The sequence below is a fragment of the Carcharhinus amblyrhynchos genome, chromosome 3 (genome assembly GCF_965287045.1).
Source record: "Carcharhinus amblyrhynchos chromosome 3, sCarAmb.v2.hapA, whole genome shotgun sequence".
In the NCBI taxonomy this organism is placed as follows: Eukaryota; Metazoa; Chordata; class Chondrichthyes; order Carcharhiniformes; family Carcharhinidae; genus Carcharhinus; species Carcharhinus amblyrhynchos.
Window position 1 is genome coordinate 40,391,626 of NC_137326.1, and position 13,550 is coordinate 40,405,175.

The window sequence follows — 13,550 nt, forward strand, 5'->3', positions numbered from 1 at the left end:
ATTTAGTGATCCCGCTTCCACTGCCTTCGAAGCAAATCCCAAGGAAACCATATGTAAACAACTCAAGATGAGTAAGACCCATCTTACTGCCATCCATTTTCTGCCCCCTCGCTTGGTAGTGCTTTTCTCATAATGATCTGGAAATTTCATGTTGTGCTGCGGGGCAAAGTAGACACATATTGTAGTGATTGCACTGAGGCAACACAGCAGATCCAAGAATAACCTAAATTCAATTTGAATGCATTCTGCTCCAGTAAAATAAATAAGTTGAAAACTGGGACATTCAAATAATTTTGAGGAAATTGATAGGACATTCAATGACAATACCTAGTCATCCTGGAGCAGAGATATTCACTGGAGCAATTGCAGAGCTTTGAGTCTCTGCAGTTGAAGGAAAATATAGTGGAAATCAGGCATTCACTGACTGCAGTGGATACAAAGAGCATAGTATATAAATAAAGAATAAAAATACACTAATGTTCGGAGAGCTAAAACTGCATTTACCTTCTCCTGATACCTGTATAATATTAACGTTATTTACTTCCCTATCAATGGTCTTTGTATTTCAGGGAGGCCATGACATCAGATAGTGATTAGCATATCCTTATCCCATAATACCTTGCAATTATTTCAACAGTTTCTTGACAAAACCTCTTTCTGGCCATTATTTCCAATGCAAAATGTTGATTCTGGTTATAAAAGTAACAGCTCTACCCGATCATACAATATTTTCTGAAGGTGAATTTATTTCGTTTACAGCCACCACAACTGTAAACGGTCTGTGTCTCATAGACCTTAGCTCCTCGGAAAGTTGTCTTTAGCTTTGCGCAGTGGCAGTATCGTAGCCGATGAGGTTTAACCGAGGCGCGATTATTGCTTATTGAAAACTTTTCCCAATACCCCGCTTTGACGACTTGAAATATAGTCGGCAATGGCAATTTTTGACAGTCTCTGCGGAGACTGATATTTCGGTTAAAAAATAGAATTGGAGTTTAATGATTTTATCTGGGTAAACTTCTTGTTCGGTAAACGTTGTTTCTGAATTTTAATGAGTCACAAACTGCGTTGTAGTCAAGTGGGGGAAATGAAAATCATTATTTTTCCTATTCGACCCGTAAACCGAGTTTTGTAGGCGTGAGTGAGGGGAGACTAAAAGTACGGTTATCCGGAAGTTGCAACCAGGCGGAAGAGCCTTGTTTAAATCGTACTGCTGTGTAATTTGTATCCGTGATGTGGAGATGCCGGCGTCGGACCGCGTTAAACAAGTCCCCTGTTGGACTTAACTTGGTGTTTGTGTGAGACTTCTTACTGAATTTGTATCCAAGCAAATATCAAACTGTCTCTTAAAAAAAAGTAACGCCAAGCATTATATATTAAGTTTAACAATATACTACGATTCATACACTGGCGTTAAGCCAGTTTCACCGCATGTATGCTGGAATTGTGGGAAAGGCTAAGCAGTTGGTGAATTTCTTGGGTCTCAGAAAGAAAAGGCTTTGAATATCACGTCTATAATCGTGTATAACATAAAACCATTGCACAATACGCTTTGACTTTAAGTGTCTTAGCAAGGATAAAGTTGACCTGTGGTACTCAGAGGAATGCGGGTTATTGTACTTCAGCAGCTATCGGCAGTGAAGATCCGCTCAAATCCTAAGATTTGTCCTTGACCGAATGTTGCAGACAACAGATCCCACGATCCAGGACTAAATGTTTAGGTAGAAGCTAGAGCTTAAGGCAGCTGCCACCGAGGCACAATAGGGAAAGGCCACCGGGCTTTATATACTTTATTCATAAAATATCTGAAAGAACATTAAAAATCATTTCATAAAAGCAAAATACCACGGATGCTGGAATCTGAAACAAAAACAGAAATATGTTGGGAAATCTCAGCAGGTCAGACAGCATCTGTGGAGAGAGTGAGCAGAGCTAATGCTCCAAGTCTCGATGACTCTTAGATGCTGTCAGACCTGCTGAGATTTTTCAGCATGTTTCTATAAAAATCGTTTCATAATGGCCATCACCAACACTGCAATAATATTCAAATTTTCTGCACAGATCAAGTTGCAGTCTGAGATGTTTCAATATAATTGTGATACCCAGTGCTTATGTTCAATGTGAGTGATGCAGTCTGAGGATTTCCAGCCCCTCGGAGCATTAAAGTTGAAAGGTCTTAAATAGTGACCATCCCTCATTGCACCTCTGTGGCTGCTGCCCCACCCAGAAAAAAAACAGGGAAATATGAATGTTGTTCGGGATAAACTTTGACAAATATCACCGCACTTCTCTCCACACCTTCTTTACAAAGGCACATTCCACAAGGAAGTGCTTACTGGTCTCTCCCCCACCACAGTCATCTCAAGGGCAGCTTGCGGAGGGAGTGATCCGGTTCTGGCAATGAAGCATTCTACCAAATGACTTTGACAGTATGGTCAGCAAACTATTTAACAAAATCCACCATCTTCTTTTCCAGCAGGGTCTCTGACAGACCTGTGGTCAAAATGTTTCTCTGCATAAATTTTTCTATGAGGGATAGATGGGACAGCAGAGTCCAACTACTTGGAGTGTTCCAGAGCAGTGGGGCCAGAACCATCCTTCACAAAATCAGGGACAGGTAAACCTCAGCACATTGTGACATTTGATGTCTGTACTAAGGGGTCTATGCACAGCTTGAGGCAGCCACACGCAAAGACAGCCATCAGAATGAGAGTTATGTTGGGCATGCTACACTCCGCACACACCGCCACCCCCACCACCTCCCTCTCCCCCCCCTCCCCTTTATCTAGAGGTTTGTACATTGTGCCAGTGCTAACATAGCCTATTTTTGACTTCCAGATAAAGGGCTAAATAGCTCAGCTGATTGCCATTGATTAGAAATGAAGAATGGGCCAGACCTGCACTGCATGCAGTAACACAGGAGTGTCTCACACCAATGGCCAGGGTCGGCAACTGTGTAGAGCCCTTCAGGCTATATGTTAAAATCGTAGAGTTTTACAGGACAAAAAGGGGCCATTCAGTTTATCTGCACCAGCCTTCAAGCTCCTATCTCCCATTTTCTAGCACTTGATCTGTAGGTTTGTATGCTATGAAGTTTCAATTGTTCATCTAAGTTCTTCAGATGTTGTGACATTTCGTGCTTCTACCACCCTTTCAGGCAGTGAATTCTAGATTCCCACCACTCTTTGGGTGATAATGTTTTTCCTCAAATACCCCCTAAATTTTCTACCCCTTGTGTTAAATCTATATCCCCTGATTCTTGACCCCCATATGAACGGGAAAAATGACTTCCTATCTACCCTATCTATGTTTCTCATAATTTTGTACACCTCAATCAGGTCCCTCTTAGCCTTCTCTGCTGGGGCAGCACTGCTGGCATCATAGCACCAGGGACCCGTGTTCAATTCCAGCTTCTGGTCACTATCTGTGTAGAGTATGCACATTCTTCCCATGGTTTTCCTCTGGGTGCTCCGGTTTCCTTCCACAGTCCTATGATGTGTGTCTTAGGTTGATTGGCTATGCTAAATTAACCCTAGTGTCAGGAGAATTAGCAGGGTAAATATGGGGGCTTACAGGAATAGGGCCTGGGAGGGATTATGGTTGGTGCAGATTTGATGGGCCAAATGGCCATCTTCTGCACTGTAGATTCTATGATTCTAAGGAAAACAACCCCAGTGTATCAATCACCTCTTCATAGCTGAAATGCATCAGCTCAGGCAATGTCCTGGTGGATCGCCTCTGTACCCTTTCTAGTCCAATCACATGCTTCCTATGGTGTGGCAACCAGAACTGCACACAGTACTCTAGCTGTGGAATAACAAGTATTTTATACAGCTTGTTGCAGGCTTTGATGTTTAGTCTTTGAATTGATCACAACTTTACCCTTCAAGTAACCAGACCAAGTCACAGAGTTCTCTTAAACAGCTGTTTTAATCAAGCTATATAGTGAGGGACCTGGACAGTCATAGCTAAGTGCCAGTAACTAGCCAGAGTCCAGACTTCAGGAATACACGAGCAGTTATGGTTTTGAGTTTGATTACAAGTAACTAGCATATACCATACATGTTATAGGAGTTACCTATACCCACTCATAGTTTTGATTAAGGTTATATCGTTCATAAGATACAGATATTAAAACCAATCACAATCACCTCATCCTTGCTTAAAAATTATAATGTCCGATCAACGTGAAGACTTAGTCATGTTAGCTGACCTAATCAATCTTTGGAACAAGTTACCAGTGATGACCCAGTTTGTATCAGTCTCTGTTGGTATCATTCCCTTCTTCCAAATCCAGATGTCTGATTTCATGAATTCTCTCAGACTGAAGGACATGATGCTAATCTGTGAAGACTTTTATAAAAACCTTTTATTTTCTCATCATTGTTTATGTGATTTTTAAAAATGTGTGATTATTAACCCTTTCACAGCTTTATCATAATCATCCTGCTGTTGTATTCTATGCCTTGGCTAGTATCTCATACACCTTTTTAGCCACTTTATTTATGTCTCCTGTTGCCTTCAGGGGTCTTTAGATATTTACCCAAAGTCCCTCTGGTCCACTGTACTTCCTGGTTCCTACCACTTACTGTGTATTCCCTTGCCTTGTTACTCCTCTCAAAATGCATTGTTTCTCACTTTACAGGGCAGAACACTTTCCTGTTTCACATGAAATGTGGAGAAAGCAAGAGTTTTTTAATTATGTTCAGGGACCTCAGAGTGCAACATGCTGTATGGAAAAAATGAAATTTATTGTAATTTCTGTAATGTTTAGTTTGAAATGTTTGTAGTATGTTTATACAAATCTGATACTTAAGTATTTTTTTGGAAAAAAATGGTGGTTCCATGAGCCATCAATCTTGTCCGCATATTGCTGTTCCTCTGACCTTAGTGTTCCGAAGTTAAGGTGGTAGAAATAGTCAGCTACCTCCTCATAATAGAAGCACTGAACAGAAGAACTCTGCTCAAGTTAATCAATGTGCAGTAATCATGGTTAACAATCCCACAACCAGCAAATCAGACCATTGCTCTGCAATCTTGCCACATCTTGTTGTGATTAATTGTGGACAATTGAACAAATAACTGGTGGAGGGGCTGAAAGGGTGAAGGCTTGCCCTGATATGCCAAAACTCCTCCAGAGTCAGATACCTTGTTCAAATGAGTGATCCTTATTAATAAACATACAAGGTGAAGGCCTGTAGGATTTCTACAGTACAATGTCTGGGAGTCAATTTATATAGTAAGAAGTCTCGTAACACCAGGTTAAAGTCCAACAGGTTTATTTGGTATCATAAGCTTTCAGAGCAGGTGGCCATCACTTCTTACTCTGCCCACCCTAATCTATCGCCAGCATCTCCACATCAATTTATATAGTTACTCAAAATTCACTGGACCAGCTATTTAACCTTTAATGAGATCTTTCCATTTTATTCCACTGATCTCTTTTTTCCTTAGTCACATTCTCATGTCTTTTTCCCTTCCCCGATCTCATTTCATCATCCCTCGCAAACATTATACAAGCTTTAATGGATTTTTTTTTAAGTCAAGTACCCCATGATTCCTATATGCCAAATGTCAATCTCCTCCTGCCTAACAAATATTCACATCCTCAGTTAGGGGGGAGATAAAAAACAGGACTGAAGCATTTTCAACTGTCTTTGGCCAAAAGTTGATGATCCATCTCGCCCTCTTCCTGAGGTCCTCAGCATTACAGATGCGAGTCTACAAGCAGGTCAGTTCACTCCAAGTGAGATGAAGAAATGGTTGAAGGTTTTGCAGACTGTGAAGACTACAGGCCCTGACAACATCCTATGATAATACTGAAGATATTTTCTCCAGCTCTTTCTGCACCCCCTCCAAGCTGTTCCAGTGCAGTTTACAATACTAAGATCTACTGTATATAGTGAGAAACTACCCAGCTATGTTCTGTCCACAAAAAGCAGGACAAATGCAAACCCACCAATTACAGTCCCATCAGAATACTCTTGATCATCAGTAAAGTGATGGAAGGTTTCTTTGACAGTACTTGTACCGCAATAATCTCTGCATTGATGCTCACATTGCATTGTGCCAGCTGTTGCTCTTTCCACAGCCTTGTTCCAAACATGGACAAAAGAGCAAAACTGAAGAGGAGGGATGAGATTGACTGCCCTTGACATCAAGACAGCATTAACTTAGTGTAACACCAAGGAGCCCTAGTACCTAAAAGAAGTCAAGAAGCCCTAGCAAAAATGAAGTTGTGGGAATCAGGGGGGAACTCTTCATTGATTAGAGTCATAACTGACACACCAAGGTGGTATTAGGCAAAGTGGGGGTTCTACTGTTGGAGACTGCTCATCTCAGCCCAGCACATTACTGCAGGAATGCCTTAGGGTAGTGTCCTAGCCCCAACTATCTTCAGTTGCTTTATCAATACCTTCCCTCCATAATAAGGTTAGTAGTCAGAATGTTCTTTGATGATTGTGCAGTGTTCATGCGTCATTTGCAATTCTTCAGATAATAGAATAACGAAAGATGACCCTAACTTCTGATTACTCCCTCATGGCTATTGCTGCGCATGGGTGCACACATGGATATCAAGACTGTGTTCAACAGTGTTACAGATAGCATGCCAAGAATTACAATTTGGACTGAAATGCAGAATGCTAGGTACCAGAATTTTGCCCAACTTTATGAAACAATTCTGACAAAAGCCAATGGCTAAGGGCAAAACCCTGACACCAAAGTAGAACATGTGAAAATAAAATTCTTGAATAGTTACTGCCACAGTTTTAGTAGGATAAGGGGAAGTAGAGAGTATGAGACACTAAATTAAAAAGCAGACCTTCAAAGGTAATAATCTCTGGACTATTAACTGATGCCATCTTCTCATGTGAGAACACCATCCACCAGGTACACAGTACATACTCTTGCAACTCGGCCAACGTTGTCTACCTGATACGCTGCAGGAAAGGATGTCCCGAGGCATGGTATGCTGGTGAGACCATGCGGACACTACGACAATGGATGAATGAACACCGCTCAACAATCACCAGGCAAGACTGTTCCCTTCCTGTTAGCGAACACTTCAGTGGTCACGAGCATTCGGCCTCTGATGTTTGGGTAAACATTCTCCAAGATGGCCTTCACGACATATGACAGCGCAGATAGCCAAGTTCCGCAGACATGAGGAAGGTCTCAACCGGGATCTTGGGTTCATGTCACACTATCTGTAACCTCCATGACTTGCCTAAACTTGCAATATCTCACTTACTGTCCTGTCTGGAGACAATACACATCTCTTTAACCTATGCTTAATGCTATCTCCACTCACATTATCTGCATCTTTAAGATTTGAATAGCAGATTAGCTGCAAAGACTCGCATTCTGTAAATTGTGTGTGCCTTTGTATGCCCTGTTTGCGATCAGAACTCTCCACTCACCTGATGAAGGAATAGCGTTCTGAAAGCTAGTGGCATTTACTACCAAATCAACCTGTTGGACTTTAACTTGGTATTGTGAGACTTCTTACTGCTATTACCTGAATCAATGCAAATTAGCACAGGGCACATTCAATTAAATAGGTGAGTACATGGCTCAAAGACTGTTATGGGAGAAGTGGGTTCCAGTTTGTGGGGTATTGGCAACAGTATTAGGCAAAGTGGGAGTTCTGCTGTTGGGATGGCCTACACCTGAACCATGCTGGGACCAATGTTTTAGAGTAAGATTTTGATAATTCTATTATTTTCAGAATTTGCAATATCTATGGATTTTATTCTGTAACACCTTAAAAATAAATGGCTCAGTTTTGACTTTTTATTGGGCAATTAACAGTCAAAGTAATTGGGGATCAGGAAAAACAGATGTATTGTTTTATGATGGAGCTCATTTGAGTCTTGAACTGAAGCTGTTTCAATGGCCACAATACGATGAAGTGTTTGTTTTAAATCAGGATGAGGAAAAGCTAAAACAGCCTGAATTTAGGACGGTCTTATGTTTAAACAAGCAATCGATTTCTTTTATTGACCTGTCCCAGAGAGGAAACCTTTACTCTTTGATATTATTTGATATTTACTCTTTGATAAGATGTGGTCTTAACTGTTGATTTTAATAGTTTGAGTGTGGGGCTTGTGATAAGATATGTCAGAGAATGTGACTTTATTCATGGCTTCTCTGCAACTGAAAGGAGATATGCATTTGTTTGCGATGGAATGTAAACTTCCGGAGTTTATGACTCATGGGGTAAGGATTATTGCAAAGGTGGGGTGACACAAGATGAATTGCATCCTATAGCCAACAGGAGGAGTGAATTTGGATCATCAGAAAAATACAGTAAAAATCATGAAGATTTTAATCTACATAAAGACTGGGGAAATCAGATGTGCAAGAGTCATCTGGATGAGGAATTCATAGAATGTTTTTGGGATAGTTTTTTAGGGCAGCACATTCTGACATCAATCAGAGAGCAGGCTATACTAGACCTGGTATTGTGAAGTGAGATAGGAATAATTAATAAGCTCATAGTGTAGGCAGCAATCATAATATGATTGAATTTTACATTTAGTTTGAGGGAGAAAAGAATGGGTTCAAGACTAATATTTTAAACTTAAATAAGGACAATGATGAGGGCAAGAAAGCAGAGCTAGCTAAATTGAATTAGCAAATTATGTCAATAGAGATGCAGACGTTGAAGGGAATATTTCAGAATATGCAGAATAGGTACATTCCAACAAGAAAGAAAAATTCCAAGGGGAGAACCCACCATCTACGGTTAACTAAGACAAAATAAATATAGCATCAAACTTAAAGAAAAAGCATTTAATGGTGCAAAGATGGGTGGCAGGTCAGATGATTGGACAGAATATAAAAAAAAACAAGGCCATCCTAAGCTCAGACTGCTTTAACAATTCCGTCATACTGATTTAAAAGCAACACACTTAATCATATTGTGGCCATTAAAACATTTCCAGCTCAAGACTCAAATCATTGAATTCCATTATAAAGTAATAAAACAAGTTTGCTTCGTCGTGGACATTCGTTTTTCCTGTTCCCCCAAATAGCTTGACTGCTAATTGCCCAAAAGAAAATCAAAACCGAGCCATTTAATCTTAAAGTGTGATTACAGAGTAAAATCCATTGATACTACAGATTCTGAAAATGAATAGAATAAAAGATTGATAAGGAAGGGAAGATTAGAACTAGTATCAAGTCGACATTTTTTGTACCTTTTGGTACTTTATCCCCAACCAAAAAATCCAATTAAGTCCAATCAAAGTCCCACATGAGGGACAGACCAGATCCAAGCTGACAAGACAAGAATGTGTATCCCATCTTGGGCTTGATCAGACAAGGTTCAAGCTGACAGAGTGAGGCACTACACACCCGTCTGGGCTTGATCTCAGCTTCATCTTAGCCAAAAGGCCCAGGTGGCTTTAAAAATTTGCATCAGGTAAAGCCCAGATTTAACTTCATTGGCTACCCTGATCGCTTGCTTTATCCTAGCACAGGCAAACCATTATCGCAGGCATCAGCACACTCCAAGTACAAATTATTGATAGTATTAGTTATCTCCCTAAATATCATCATTTAGTTCTCCTTCCACTCCCCCCCACTTATAGTGAGCTTCTTCTCATTCAGTAATATTCTAACTTCTTGCCCCCTTCTCTCTGCAGTTTGAATAAGGTTGCCAGATGTGTGGCTGCACAAGTCTGATATCTACATTATACATTTTTACTAACTTGCTACCATATCAACCGTCTTCATTGAAGGTAGCAGTTCAATTTAGGCAGGAGATTGCATTTACTCATTGACATAATTAAAATAAGCTGATATACTTTACCAACCTATTCCTTTCTCATTGTTTAATTTTAGGTTAGAGTCTTAAAGTGAGTGCTGGGCCAAGTACCAAGAAATCTAAAACTTACCGCTTTCACAAGGAGTGATAAGAGGAAGAATGTTTTTGTACAATGACACATTCCAAATGTGTGTCTCTGATCTGCCACACAAGTATAGCTCTTGCCAAGAACGGAAACATGGAGAGGGCATTTCAAAACCATTCACAAGAGGTATGCCCTAAAAGTAAACTTTGAAAGAGAAAAATCAACAAATTCAAATCTTAGCTTACTAGCCAACAATTGATCTTTGCAAGTCTCAACTCAAAATCAAAGGTAGCAACAATGGCATTGTTTCAGTTGAGTTGTATATTTGCAGAACACACAAAACCTTTTCAGGATGAGGAAGCTGCCAGAAAAGTCTTTTTAGAGGCAGCAGAGTTATTGTTTCAAAATTGTGGAAAGAAATCAGAAAAATGTGGCCGCTATTAAGGGAGTTTAGCTCTCCAGAAACACTGTGATATGGTGCTGTGAGATAATGGCAGAGGGTTTGGGCAAACAACTGAAAAAAGACATGCATGAGTGTGTTCTTTTCACTTCAATTTGACTGACTTACAGATTTGATTGACACTTTGTAGTTATGCATTTTAATTAGAATGGTATTTGATAACATGACTGCAAAAGAGGAAATGCTCAAAATCATCTCTGGAAAAGCCCAAGGGGAGAACATTCATCGGGCATTCAAGACTTCATTGACAATATGCAGTTGCTGATTCACAAACTTGTATCCATGACTACTGACAGAGCACCTGCTATGACTTGCCATGTCAATGGGTTCACTGCTCTATGCAAAAATGACAACATGTTTTCTGACCACTGCATACTTCATTAGCAGGCTTTGTGTGCTAAAATGTTGAATATGAAAGATATCATGCATATTATGTCCAAGAGTTATATATGCCATTCAGGCCAGAAGTTTGCAGAAGCACTTCTTTTGGTCTCAAACAGAGCACACAAACCTTTTGTTGCACACTGATGTCAGGTGGCTGAACAGAGATACATTTCTGCAGAGGTTTAGATGCCTGAAATTAAGGTAATTTAGGCCACAAAAGAGGTAGAATACAAGCAGTTAGAAGACAAAGACATGTTAGAAGATACAGTGGCACAGTAACTCATAGCGCTAGGGACTTAGGTTCAATTCCGGCCTCAGGTCACTGTCTGTGTAGAGTTTGCACATTCTCTTTTTGTCTGCATGGGTTTCCTCCCACAGTCCAAACATGTGCAGGTTAGGTTGATTAGCTATGCTAAATTGACCCTAGTGTCAGGGGGATTAGCAGGGGAAATATGTGGGATTACGGGAATAGGGCCTGGGTGGGATTGAGGTTAGTGTACTCGATGGGCCAAATGGCCCCTTCTGCATTGTAGGAATTCACTGAAAGCCTGGCTGTTAAATTCAGCTTTTGTTTTAAACTGACATCTCAGCAATGTAAATTAACTACATGTACTTGACATCACTTGTCAGAACCATCTACCTTTGTGAGTCAACTTTCTCACACGTGAAGATTATTAAATCTAAATCCCAGTCTACTCTGATAGGTGCCACTCAGATGCCTGCTTGAGGTTAGCAATCAGTAGCTATTATTTTGATTATATAAAGCTTGCTGACACCATGCAGAGCAAAGCGAGACATTATTGAGGTAAAGAACCATTCATAGCATAACTTTTTATATCAAACCAAAAATAGCATCCCTACTCATCTTAAGTCTCAATGTAGATGCTTAAGATATACTTAAACAAAAATGAAAACTTAGGACATTTCTAATCAGGTTTTGCATAATAATGTGCAAGCATGTTCCTTGTACATTTTTGTTTCTTTTACTCATAGACAGTATAAGGTCTTCAGGTGCAATATGTTTGAATATACCTGTGGGGGAGGGGGGAAGACTGCACTGGTAGATTGTGTTAGGATGACTGCTAATGACACAAAGATAACTGGATAGTAAAATATGAAGTGGAAATAAGGCTGCTTCAAGGCATATAGATAAATTAAGTGAGTGGGCAAAGACCTCAGCCTTTTAGCTAAGATCAAGTGTATTATCGACACTCAGCATTTCCGAAGTTAAAGAGGTGACGGGAGAATGCCTCCTCGTAGTAGACGTCATTGACAAGAACTGCCTTCTTAGACTGATTAATGTATACGCCCCGCCATTAAGAGCGAGCGGCTGGCAGTTTTTGAACAGCTGCCACTGCTGCTCATCAGCTCCAGGCCAATCATTCTGGGTGGGGATTTTAACTGTATTATAGATGAGGCCAGCCAATCCAGCAGGGCTGAAAACAAACTGGACACTATGTCCAGAGTCCTGCTGGAAACAGTCAAAGATGCTAAGCTGCACGACGTCTTCAGCAACCCAGCAGATAGAGCGCAACGGAGATACACATCGTGCTAATCTGAAAAACAAATCTGATGTACATATATAGTTTTAAGTAATATATAATGGATGTAATGTCATGTAAATAAGCATCATATAGTAAATTAAAAATAACATTTTTGCACTGTAATTTTTGGATATATCATTTTGCAATAGTTTATTTGAGAGTTTTTTTATGACTAAAGTATATTTTTGAAATATAAAGAAGTGTAGTATTGACATGAGTGAGATGCAGTGGTACTTGTCAAGGTTCATCCCGAGCAGCTCAGTGATGCAGGACGTGGTGCTCTTCGGGTGGTTTCCAGGGAAGCACACCAAGACAAATATCAACTGCTGCTGGAGGGTCAACAACTCAGTGAGTTTTTTTATGAATAAAGTATATTTTTGAAATAAAAGCATAGTATCGATATGCTATGCTTGGTTGAAGTCATGAGGTTACACTTTAGCTTCATTTGAAGCCATTTTTAAAAGCGGCATCTTGGCCTTTTGGCTAAGATGCAAATAAGATCAAATCTTGGAGGAGGTGCAGTGCCTACTCCAGTCAGCTTGGATCATGTAGATCAAGCCCAAGACAGGAGGTGAGAGCCCTGCCTTGTCAGCTTGGATCAGGAATGTCTCAACTTGAGACTCTGAATTGGACTTTTTTTTTTAAATCCAATTCAATCAAATCATGTGGGAAAGTATGAAATTGTCAATTTTACCAGGGAAAATAAATTGGTTTGAGATTACAGAATCTTGAGATGCATAGAGATCTAAATGTCCTCATACATTAATTGCTAAAGATCAGAATGAAAGCTAATGAAATGATTTGTGATGGGAATTGAATATAAAAAAAATGAGGTTATGCTTCAGTTATCCAGGCATTAGTGAAACCATATCTGGAGCACTGTGTACAGTATTGCTCTCCTTATTTAATGAAGGTTATAAATGGAAGCAGTTCAGAGGTTTACTAAACTAATACCTGGACTGAGAGGGTGTTCTTATGAGGAAAAGTTGGATAGGCCAAATTTTTATCTGCTAGACTTCAGAAGAGTAAGAGGTGGCTTGATCAAAACCCTTTAGATCCTGAGGGGTCTTGACAGGGTCAATGTGGAAAGTATGCTTCCTTTTGTGGGAGAACTGAAAAAAAGATAAGGGGTTGCTTATTTAGGACAGCGATGAACAGATTATTTTTGCTCAAAGGATTGAGGATCTTTGGAACATTTCCTCAAAAGGAAGCAGAGTCTTATTTTTAAAGCAGAGATATATAGATTCTTGATAAGCAAGATAAGGAAGGTTAATGGGAATAGGCTAGAATGTGGAATTAAGGTTACAA

The 13,550-nt window shown here is 39.9% G+C and overlaps 1 non-coding gene across 1 annotated transcript; it reads left to right on the top strand.

The window, feature by feature from the left end:
- Positions 1-819: 819 nt before the first annotated feature.
- Positions 820-960, top strand: LOC145341622 (U4 spliceosomal RNA). Its single transcript, XR_013886392.1, has one exon. It is a non-coding gene; the product is annotated as a U4 spliceosomal RNA (small nuclear RNA).
- Positions 961-13,550: the final 12,590 nt, after the last annotated feature.